Raw genomic sequence first — 10,483 nt, forward strand, 5'->3', positions numbered from 1 at the left:
ATAGAACATTCTGCATGAGAGATATCAAGGCAAACAATGAAAAAAATATTAGAAAATACTTTTCAAGTTAAAGAAGGATGTTAACAAAGGTAGAACTTTTGAGATATTTAGATGGTTTACAAGTCACCCTTCATTTTTTCCAAGGAGAAGGGGTACAAGTTAAAAAAAAAAAAAAAAAGTAGAAAGAAAAAGACAGTTTGCAGATCTTATCAGTAGACACCAAAGTAGAAATTAACTAGTGGTAAAATTCTCTTGTATTGAGCCCCTTTTCATTTTCACACATTTGCATATGAATACCCAACTAATTGTTTTGAAGTAACAATTAAGAGAACAATAGAAGAAAGAAAAAGGACTTGAGGCTGCAACAGACACCTGGGAGACTGTATTTAAAAAGCTTTTTTTCATATTTGAATGTTTTTTTAAAAAGAAAATTAAAGGCACTGAAACTTGTACACAAAATAGATAATCCCAGAAGAATTAAGGTGGGAAAAGGTTCCTGATGCACTGATACCATCATCCATCAGAGGACTGCTTCTTCCCACTTAAGATCCTGAATAACAATTCCTGGGGTGGTATATAGGATAAGCAGTGCACAGCAAAGCACAAGCAACCTAGTTCAAATCTACCTGCTCTTCAGAAAAAGTATATAGGGTCAGAGCCCCAGAGTCAAGCTGGTTCCGGTTCCAATCTTGCTGGAGCCCACTGCCTCCTCCTCCTCTTTTAACATGACAGGTGCTGCTGTGTCCTTCACCAAGGACTTCCTTGCAGGTGGAGTGGCTGTGGCCATATCGAAGACCACAGTAGCACCCATCAAACTGGCAAAGCTGCTGCTGCAGCAGTGCGGCAGGCCAGCAAGCAAATCATGCAGATAAGCAGTACAAGGGTGTTATCAATTCTGTGGTTTGGATCCCCAAGGAGCAGGGAGTCCTGTCCTTCTGGTGTGGTAGCCTGTCCAGTGTCATCAGATACTTACCGCCCAACTTCTCAATTTTGTCTTCAAAGATAAATACAAGCAGATCTTCCTGGGTTGTGCGGACAAGAGGACCCAGTTTTGGCGTTACTTTGTGGGGAATCTGGTGGTACTACTGGGGTAACATCCTTGTGCTTCATGTACTCTCTTGATTTCACCCATACACGTCTAGCAGCTGATGTGGGGAAAGCTGGTGACAAAAGAGAGTTCAAATGCCTTGGTGACCGCCTGGTTAAGATCTCCAAGTCTGATGGGATTAAGGGTCTGTACCAAGGTTTTAACGTGTCTGTGCAAGGTATTATCATTTACAGGGCTGCTTACTTCTATGACACTGCAAAGGGAATGCTTATAGATACCAAGAATACTCACATCTTTATCAGCTGGATGATTGCTCAATCCATCATGGCTGTAGCTGGGTTGACTTCCTACTCATTTGACACTGTTTTCCATTGCAGGATGATGCAGTCAGGGAGCAAAGGAACTGATATTGTGTACACAGGCACCCTTGATTGCTGGAGGAAGATTGTGTATAATGAAGGAGGAAAAGCCTTTTTCAAGGGCTCATGGTCTAATGTGCTCAGAGGCATCGATGCTGCTTTTGTGCGTGACTTATATGATGAAATCAAGAAGTACAGGTAAGTTATTTCCTAGTTTATTTTCCCCTGTGAGTGGGCATTTTGTATTATAGAACAAATCTTGACAGACTGTTGGCTGTCTATATTATAGACAATTCTTGTCTATATATAGACAGACTGTTGGCTGTCTATATCCATGAGTCAGAATTCACTCAGTGACAGTGGGAATAGGTTGCTGTTGTTGTTGTTGTTAGGTGCCATCAAGTCAGTACTGACTCATAGTGACCTTTTGTACCTTATGCACAACAGAACAAAACACTGCCTGATCTGTTTCTGAGGGGCAGCTGGTGGGTTTTAATAACTAATCTTTCAGTTAGCAATCCAGTGCTTATCCTACAGTACCACACCAGGCAGTCCATGGCCTATTCAATATTTTTCACCGTAATTCAAAAGCATCTATTCTTCTTTGGTCTTCCTTATTCATTTTCCAGGTTTTGTATGAGACCGTTGAAGATACAATGGCTTGGGTCTGGAAAACCTTTGTCGTCAAAATGACATCTAAATTTTTGACCACTTTAAAGAAATCATTTGCAGCAGATTTGCCCAATGCAATATGTTGACTGCTTCTTCCCTAGTTGTTAATTATGGATCCAAGTAAAATTAAATTCTTGACTACTTCAATCTTTTCTCCATTTATTGTGATGTTGCTTATTGATACAGTTGTGAGGAGTTTTGCTTTCTTTATGCTGAGGGGCAATTCATACGGAAGATTGTAACCTTTGATCATCATCAGTAAATGTTTCATGGCTACTTTGCTTTTAGCAAGCAAGGTGTACACTCTGAATACCACAGGTTGTTAATGAGTCTTCCTCCAATACTGATGCCACGTTCTTCTTCATAGACTCTAGCTTCTCAGATTATTTGCTCAGCATAAAGATTGACTAAGTATAGTGAAAGGACAAAACTCTGGCACACATCTTTCCTGAGTTTAAACCAGGAAGTATCACCTTGTTCTGTTCTAAGGACTGTCTCTTATTCTATGTACAAGTGGTGGTTATGTGCCGTGAAGTCAGTTCCAACTCATAGCTACCCTGTTCAGGGTTTCCGAGGCTATAAATCTTTACAGGAGCAGAACCTTTATAGATTATCTTCCCATATTCACAATCTCTGTGGCTTCTGATGGGACTCCTATCCCATACTCTAAGAATAGAGTGAAAATAAGAGTTCAGAGATGAAGATAAAGCAAAGCAAAATAAACATCAGAAAAGGAGAGAGGAAAGACAAAGGGAGGGAGTAAGAGAGAGAGAAGACAGAAGGTATTTTCGTTTACACAAGCAAATTAATCTTTTCCCTTCAACACATGTACACACATACCCATGCACATATAGATCTATTCAGTCCACTAATTAAGTATTTATTAATTAAGCTAGTATGATATGAGCTTTTAGCACATTAAATCACACTTTATTAATAAAACAGATTATGAAAGAGATTGGCAAGCTATTTCCTCCAGTATCCCAGTGTAGCACAAACAATTCTCAACTGCTTGCCTACAGTTTGGTGGTTCAAACACAGCCAGAGGCACTGCAGAAGGAAGGTGTGGTGATCTGCTTTTGTAGGGTTACAGCTGGTAGAACCCTATGTACAGAACAGTTAGACTCAGTAACACATGGTGATGTCATGAGTTGGCATTGACTTGCAGGCAATGGTTTGTTTTTTGTTGTTTTGCTTGGTGGAGAACACTGCCTCTGACAGGCATTTTCAAAGCTAGAGTAATGCATTGAATTAACCCCACTGGTTTTAATGTAATAAGTGTAAGCTAATCAAAAGTTATTGTTGTTGTTATTATCAATTGCTGTTGAGTCAGTTCCTACTCATAACAACTTTATATAGAGTTTCTGAGGGTCAGCTAGTGTGTTTCAACTGTCAACCTTGTAGTTCAAAGTCCAGTGCTGATGAAGAGTCCTAATCAAAGATAGACTTTCCAAATTGCTTATATTTATTTTGGGATTATACAACATTGCTAAAACAATTCCACCATTCTTCTGTCAGTTTATTGTATTGTGGTGGCTCGCATGTTGCTATGATACTAGAAGCAATGCCACCAGTATTTTAAACACAAGCAAAGTACACCCAGGGTGGACAGGTTCCAGCTGAGCCAGCAGACTAAGACAGAACTGGAAGGAGAGGAGAACTATTTATGAATGCATAGCCACTGAAAAATTTATGAACACTGTCAACACCAAAATATTGAATATTGAAACATTATGAACAGCTCCAGAATATTGTCATATATAGCGCCAGAGGATGAGCCCCTCAGGTTGGAAGGCACTCAAAATACAACTGGGGAAGAACATCCTTCTCAAAGTAGAGTTGATCAGGATGACACAAATGGAGTAATGTTTGATTTATGTTATCCTATGTGATGAGTTCTGGTGTGGCACTGTGGACTAATGTGTCAGACTGCAAAGTCATTTGAACGTCAAGGTCAGTAGATCAAGCTCACCAACTGCTCCTTGCAAACCCTATACAGAATTGCTATGGGTTAGAATTGACTCAACAGTATTTAACAACAATGTGGTGATACATTTTACAAGACAAATGACTTATTCATTGCAAATAGCCCGTATGGTTGCCTCTTGCTCTTACCTCTTGCTTTTGTCTCTGCCATCTCCTCTGCAGTAGCTATTTCTCTAGGTAGGGATTTCATGCGTGACTCATTATCTTCGTTTTTGGTAGTCCTGAGATCTTCTGTCTCTTATTCTGAGAAGCCTCCTTTTAAGCCTAGCTAGAGGGAAAAACTAACCAATCCCAGACTCAGAGTCCTGTATACAATATTTTCATGGTCCCAAATAGCCATTTGTGTAGTCGTGGTGTGGTGCTGTGGGTTAGTGCGCTGGACTGCAAAGTCGGTTTGAACCACAAGGTCAGTGGTTTAAACTCACCAGCTGCTCTTTGGAAACCCTATACAGGATCTTAGTGTGGTTCTGTGGGCAAATTCATCAGACTGTTAAGTCACTTGAACTGCAAGTTTGGTGGTTCAAGCTCACCAGCTGCTCCTTGGAAACCCTACACAGGGTCACTATGGGTCAGAATCAACTCAATAGCACTTAACAACAACAACTAACCACTTGGTAGGGGGAAAAAAGAAACTTTAGATAGAAAATCCATATAAAGTAAATTGAAGGCACCACAGAACAAACAAATCTGTGTTGGAAGAAGTACAAACAGAATGCTCCTTGGCAGCCAGGACGAGACTTCGTTTCTTCTACTTTGGACATATTATCAAGAAGGACCAATTCCTAAAGAAAACACCATGCTTGGTGTAGTATAAGGCTAATGAAAAAAGAAGAAGACCTCAATGAGATGGATTGGCACAGTGGCAGCAGCAATGGACTCAACCTTAACAATTGTGAGGATGGTTCAGTACTAGGCAGTGTTTTGTACTGTTGTGCATGAGGTCACTATGAGTCAGAATTGACTAGGCATCACCTACCAAAAAATAACCAAAAAAAAAAAAAAAATTAGCAAAATATTGAATGATACAGAATGCATCAAAACAAGATGGAGAGATACACAGAGTCACTCTATCAAAAAGAAATAAATGATATTCAAACTTTTGAAAAGACAGCATATGATCAAGAGCCAATAGCATTAAAGAAAGTAATCCATGGTGCATTGAAGGAATTAACAAAGAACAAAGCCAGGGCATTAATGGAATACACAAAGAACGTCCTCAACAAACTGATGCAGCACTGGAGATACTTACTTATCTATGCCAAGAAATTTGGAAGACAGCTACCTGACCAACTGATTGGAAGACATGCATATTTATATCCATTCCAAAGAGAGGTGACTCAATGGAATGCAGAAATCATCAGACATTATCATTAATATCACACCCAAATAAAATTTGGCTGAAGATATTTCAAAAACAGCTACAACAATCCATTGACAAAGAATTGCCAAACATTCAAGCCAGATTTAGACAAGGATGTGGGATGAGGGATATCATTGCTGATATCAGATGGATCTTGGCTAAAAGCCAAAAAATACCTGAAAGGTATTTATCTGCTCTTTATTGACTACGCAAAGGCTTTTGACTGTGTGGATCATGACAAACTACAGACAACATTGCAGAGAAAGAGTATTCTGGAACACTTAATTGTGCTCATGTGGAACCTGTGCATAGACAATGAAGCAGTCATTCTAACAGAAAAAGGAGACACTTGATGTCTAAAATCAGGAAAGGTGTGTGCCAATATAATATTTCCTCATCATATTTATTCAATATATTCCCTGAGCACAAAGTCCTAAGAAGAATGTGGCATCAGGATTGGAGAAGACTCATTATCAACCTGTGATATGGAAATGATACAATTTTGCTTGCTGAAAGCAAGGAGAACTTTAAGTACTTACAGAACAAGATCAGAGACCACCGCTTTTAGTATGGATTGCATCTCACTATAAAGGAAGCAAAAATTCTCACAATTGGACCAGTAAACAACATCATGGTAAATGGAGAAAAGGTAAAAGTTGTCAAAGACTTCATATTGCTTATTTCCACAATCAACATTCATGCAAGCAGCAGTCAAGAAATCAACTGATGTATTACATTGGGCAAATCTGCTACACAATACCTCTTTAAAGTATTCAAGAACAAATATGCTCTTTTGAGGATTAAGGGTATCTGACCCAAACCATGATATTTTCATTAGCCTGATATGCTTGTGAAAATTGATCAATGAATAAGGAAGACCATAGAAAAACTGATCCATTTGAGATATGATGTCAGAGAAGAATATTAAAAGTACCATGGACTACCAGAAGAACACACAGATCTAGGTTAGAAGAAGTGCTTCCTAGAAGCCAGGATGGCAAGAATTCATCTCCTATACTTCGTACTTCGGACTAAGAGAAACTAGTCCCTGGAGAAGGACATCATGAAAAGTAAAGTGGAGAACCAGAGAAACGGAGAAAGACTCCAATGACATAGATTGGTACAGGGACACCAGCAACGGGCTAAAGCACAACAACAATTCTGCAGATTGTGTAGGATCAGGCATTCTTTGGTTCTGTTCTTCTTAGGTTTCCTGTCAGACAGAACCAGCTTGACAACACCAAACAACAATAGTAGTATGTGATTTGGATGAATGAAAATTTGTTAATCTATTTACCAGCTTAAATATCTCTGAGCCATTTAACTCTGATTTCTCTGGAATAAACACTCAGGAATTCAATTAACAGGTGATGTGAAATTTCATGTTAGTTTTTATAAAATTCCAAATGTGTTGTACCATTTTACATTATAATAAAAAAATGTCATCAAGTCCTCAAGTTTCTACATATCCTTGTCAGTATTTGGTTTTGTCACTGTTTTTTCTTTTATCCATTCTGGTCCATATCTAGTTGATATTGCTTTTTGTTTTATGTTTGTATTTTCTAATAGCTAGTGAAGTTGTATATATTTTCATGTAATTTTGTAATTTCTCTCTTCTTTGGTTAGGTTTCTCATTTTGTCTTTCCACCAGACCCATGTTCTAATTGCCTGCTTTTTTATTGTTGAGTTTTGAGAGTTCTTTATTTGTATTAAATATTAAACTTTTGTCTAATATGAGACTGTTTTTCCTACTCAATAGCACAATTTTACATAATTTAACAATATTTTTTGGAGAACATTTATTTCTAAATTGATAAACTCCAATTTATCTAATTTTTTTTTTTATGGATTATGATCCAAAATATTTGTCAGAAAATTTTAACATTTCTGTTATGTTACTGTTGATCTTTTTTCTGATTCCTTTTCTCATTATGAGATATTCCTGGTTCATGGTATGACAAATAGTTTTTTTTATTATTACTAAAAGTTAGATGCTATTATATTTTGTATGTTTTTATATTTTAAATAGCATTTATAATATTATATTACTATATGATTCATGTATATGGCATATATATATATATCATCATATCATAATATATGATATTATGAAGATTATTTAAGCTTTCATTTTTAGCTCACTTTTGTTAACAGTGTTCTAGCAGGGGAAGATAATATTTTTGTTATTTAATGCTACTATGGGAAAAAAAAATGCAGTTGGCTTTAAAGAAAAGAAATATATTCTTTCATAATTTAGGATTCTTGAAGTCCAAATTCAGAGTGCCAGATACAGAGAAAGACTTTCTCTTTGTCTATTCTGGGAGAAGTCCCTTGTCACAAAACTTTCCTTGGTTCTAGTTATTTCTCAGCAGAGAAACCCAGGGTCCAAGGAACATGCTTATTCCTGGCTCTTCTTTCTTGGTAGTAGGAGGTCTTTGGATTCCTGCTCACTTATTTAATCTATTTTACATCTTAAATGAAATTAACTCAAGATGCAAATTAGTCCAGTGTATTGTATCATGAATCATTAGCATAAGTACCTTTAGTCCTGCCTCATTAACATCATAGAGTTTAGGATTTACAGCATAAAGGATAATTGTATCAGATCACAAAACAAAATAATAATTGCAAAATACTGAGAATGATGACCCAGCCGAGTTGACATGTATTTTGGGAGAAATAATTGATTCCATAAGAGGAGGTACTCATGATTGACAGGTAGATGTAAAATTCCAGGATGCCCACTTGGTGTCTTTGACACCCAAGATAAGCAAGGTTTCTCTCTAAAGCTGGTTGGATGTGGAATTCCAGTTCTCCACATATTTTCCACTGATACCACACTGGTAGTGACCTTTTGGCCACTGAGTGATGGCAAAATTCCTATCTCTTCAAAAACCTGCAATAATTTCTAAAAGTAATTATTCATGTCAAAGAACTGACAGGACCAGCCTGCCAGCTTGGTTCATATGACCTGGACTTGGCACTCAGTTTCATTAGTGTTGCTTCTCTGGAGAACCCAGCCTAAGACATTGGGGATGACAAATTGAAAAGAAATGAGTCCCATTTAACATTCTAAGTACTATCTAGAAGTACAATGCTGTCATGATAGAATAATATCTATATGCCTATAAGGAAGTTCATTTAATATAACTATTATTCAAATTACACATCAACAACTATAATCAATCATGAGAAATTGAAGAATTTTACATTTTTCAGGCCAACAGTTGATCAAGCATGCATCCAAGATTAATTGATAATGAGTGGTTATTGGAATGAAAAAGGTAGAAACAGAGAAAGAAGCCATATTTGGAAAATATGGCCTCAGTAATAGAACCAATGATGGAGATCACATACTAGAATTACATACTAGAATTTTTCAAGTCCAAAGACTTTTACATTATAAACATTTTTTTTTTAGAAACATAAATATTTACTGGGAACATGGACCTCTCAACAGATGAAATACCCAGGAATCATATTGACCAAGTCTCTGGTAAGAGATGATGGAAAAGCTCAATATCATCAGTCAAAACAAGGCCTGGAACAGACTGTAGAACAATCCATTGCTTATATGCAAATTCAGGCTGAAACTAAAGAAAAATTAAACAAGTCCACAAGAGCCAAAATAGGACCTTAATTGTATCCCATCTGAATTGAGAGACCATCTCAAGAACAAAGTTGATTAATTAAATATGACACAAATTAAATGATTTGTGGGTTGACATCAAGAATATCATACATGAAGAAAGCCATGAAAAGACAGGAAAGAAAAAAAGACCAAATGAATTTTAGATGAGACTCTAGAAACTGCTCTTGAATATAGAATACCTAAAAAGAATGGAGCTCTGGTAGCGTAGTGGTTACAAATCAGGCTGTGAACCTCAAGGTCAGCAGTTCAAAACTACCAGCTGTTTCGCAGCAGAAAGATGAGGCTCTCTGCTCCCGTAAAGATGTACAGCCTTGGAAACCCTGTACAGGGTAGCTATGAGTCAGAACCGACTCCATGGCACATAACAACAACAACAACAAAAAGAATGGAAGAATAAAGAGCTGATCAGAAAATGTCAAAGGGCTGCTTGAGAAGACAACGTTTAATATCATAATAAAATGTGCAAAGATTTGGAGTTGAAAACCCAAAGGGAAGAACATGCTTATATTTCCTAAGCTAAAAGAACTGAAGGAAACACTGAAGCCTTAACTTTCAAAATTGAGTGTCAGTATGTCATACTGTGGGACTCCTGGTGTGGTGCTATGGATTAACGTGCCAGATTACAAAGCCATTTGATCTGTAAGGTAGGCACTTCAAGATCACCAGCTGCTCCTCAGAAACTCTATACAGGGTCTCTATGGGTCAGAACCAACTAGGTAACACTTAACAATGACAACAAACATCATAATGTGGTGGCTTATGTTTTGCTGTGCAGTTGAAAGCTATACAACAGGTGTTTCAAATACCAGCAGGATGATTCAAGTTGAACAGGTTTTAGTTGAGTTTCTGGGTTAAGAGCAGACTAGAAAGAAGAGATAAGTGGTCCACTTTTAAGGGATTAGCCTTTGAAAATCTTATGAATAGCAGTGAAACACTGTTTGATTTAGTGCCTGAAATGAACTGCTCAGATTCAGTATCACTCAAAATATAACTGAAGAATGTTAGTGCCATGGATGGGGCAAAATTTTCAGGACCCCTTCATTGTTGATAAGGCACACATCTAAATGAGAAGAAACAGCTACAAACATTTAGAAAGGAATTAGTGAAAAATTAAATCGGATACATAAAGATGAGTTTCTTGGGTTTTAGTAAACTGAAATGAACACCTATTGAACATTTGATTCAGATGATTATGATTTACTATACTAAGGTTGGTAATTGAAGATAATAACATTACATTCAACTTCAAAAAGAACATTTCAACATCTAATCAACTCTACTTACTAACCTAACCAGATGGAATACATAGGAATCAAGTTACCTACATCTTTGGGAAGAGACACTGTAAACCCTCAATATCATCAGGCAAAACAAAGCCATAGCAGACTGTGGAACAAACCATTAAT

General features: G+C 37.1%; 1 pseudogene; it reads left to right on the forward strand.

Annotated features, from left to right (window-relative positions):
- Positions 1-725: 725 nt before the first annotated feature.
- The window catches only part of LOC102828672, an 80,542-nt pseudogene continuing 70,784 nt past the window's right edge, over positions 726-10,483 (forward strand).

This window comes from Chrysochloris asiatica, unplaced genomic scaffold (assembly GCF_000296735.1).
Source record: "Chrysochloris asiatica unplaced genomic scaffold, ChrAsi1.0 scaffold00089, whole genome shotgun sequence".
NCBI lineage: Eukaryota > Metazoa > Chordata > Mammalia > Afrosoricida > Chrysochloridae > Chrysochloris > Chrysochloris asiatica.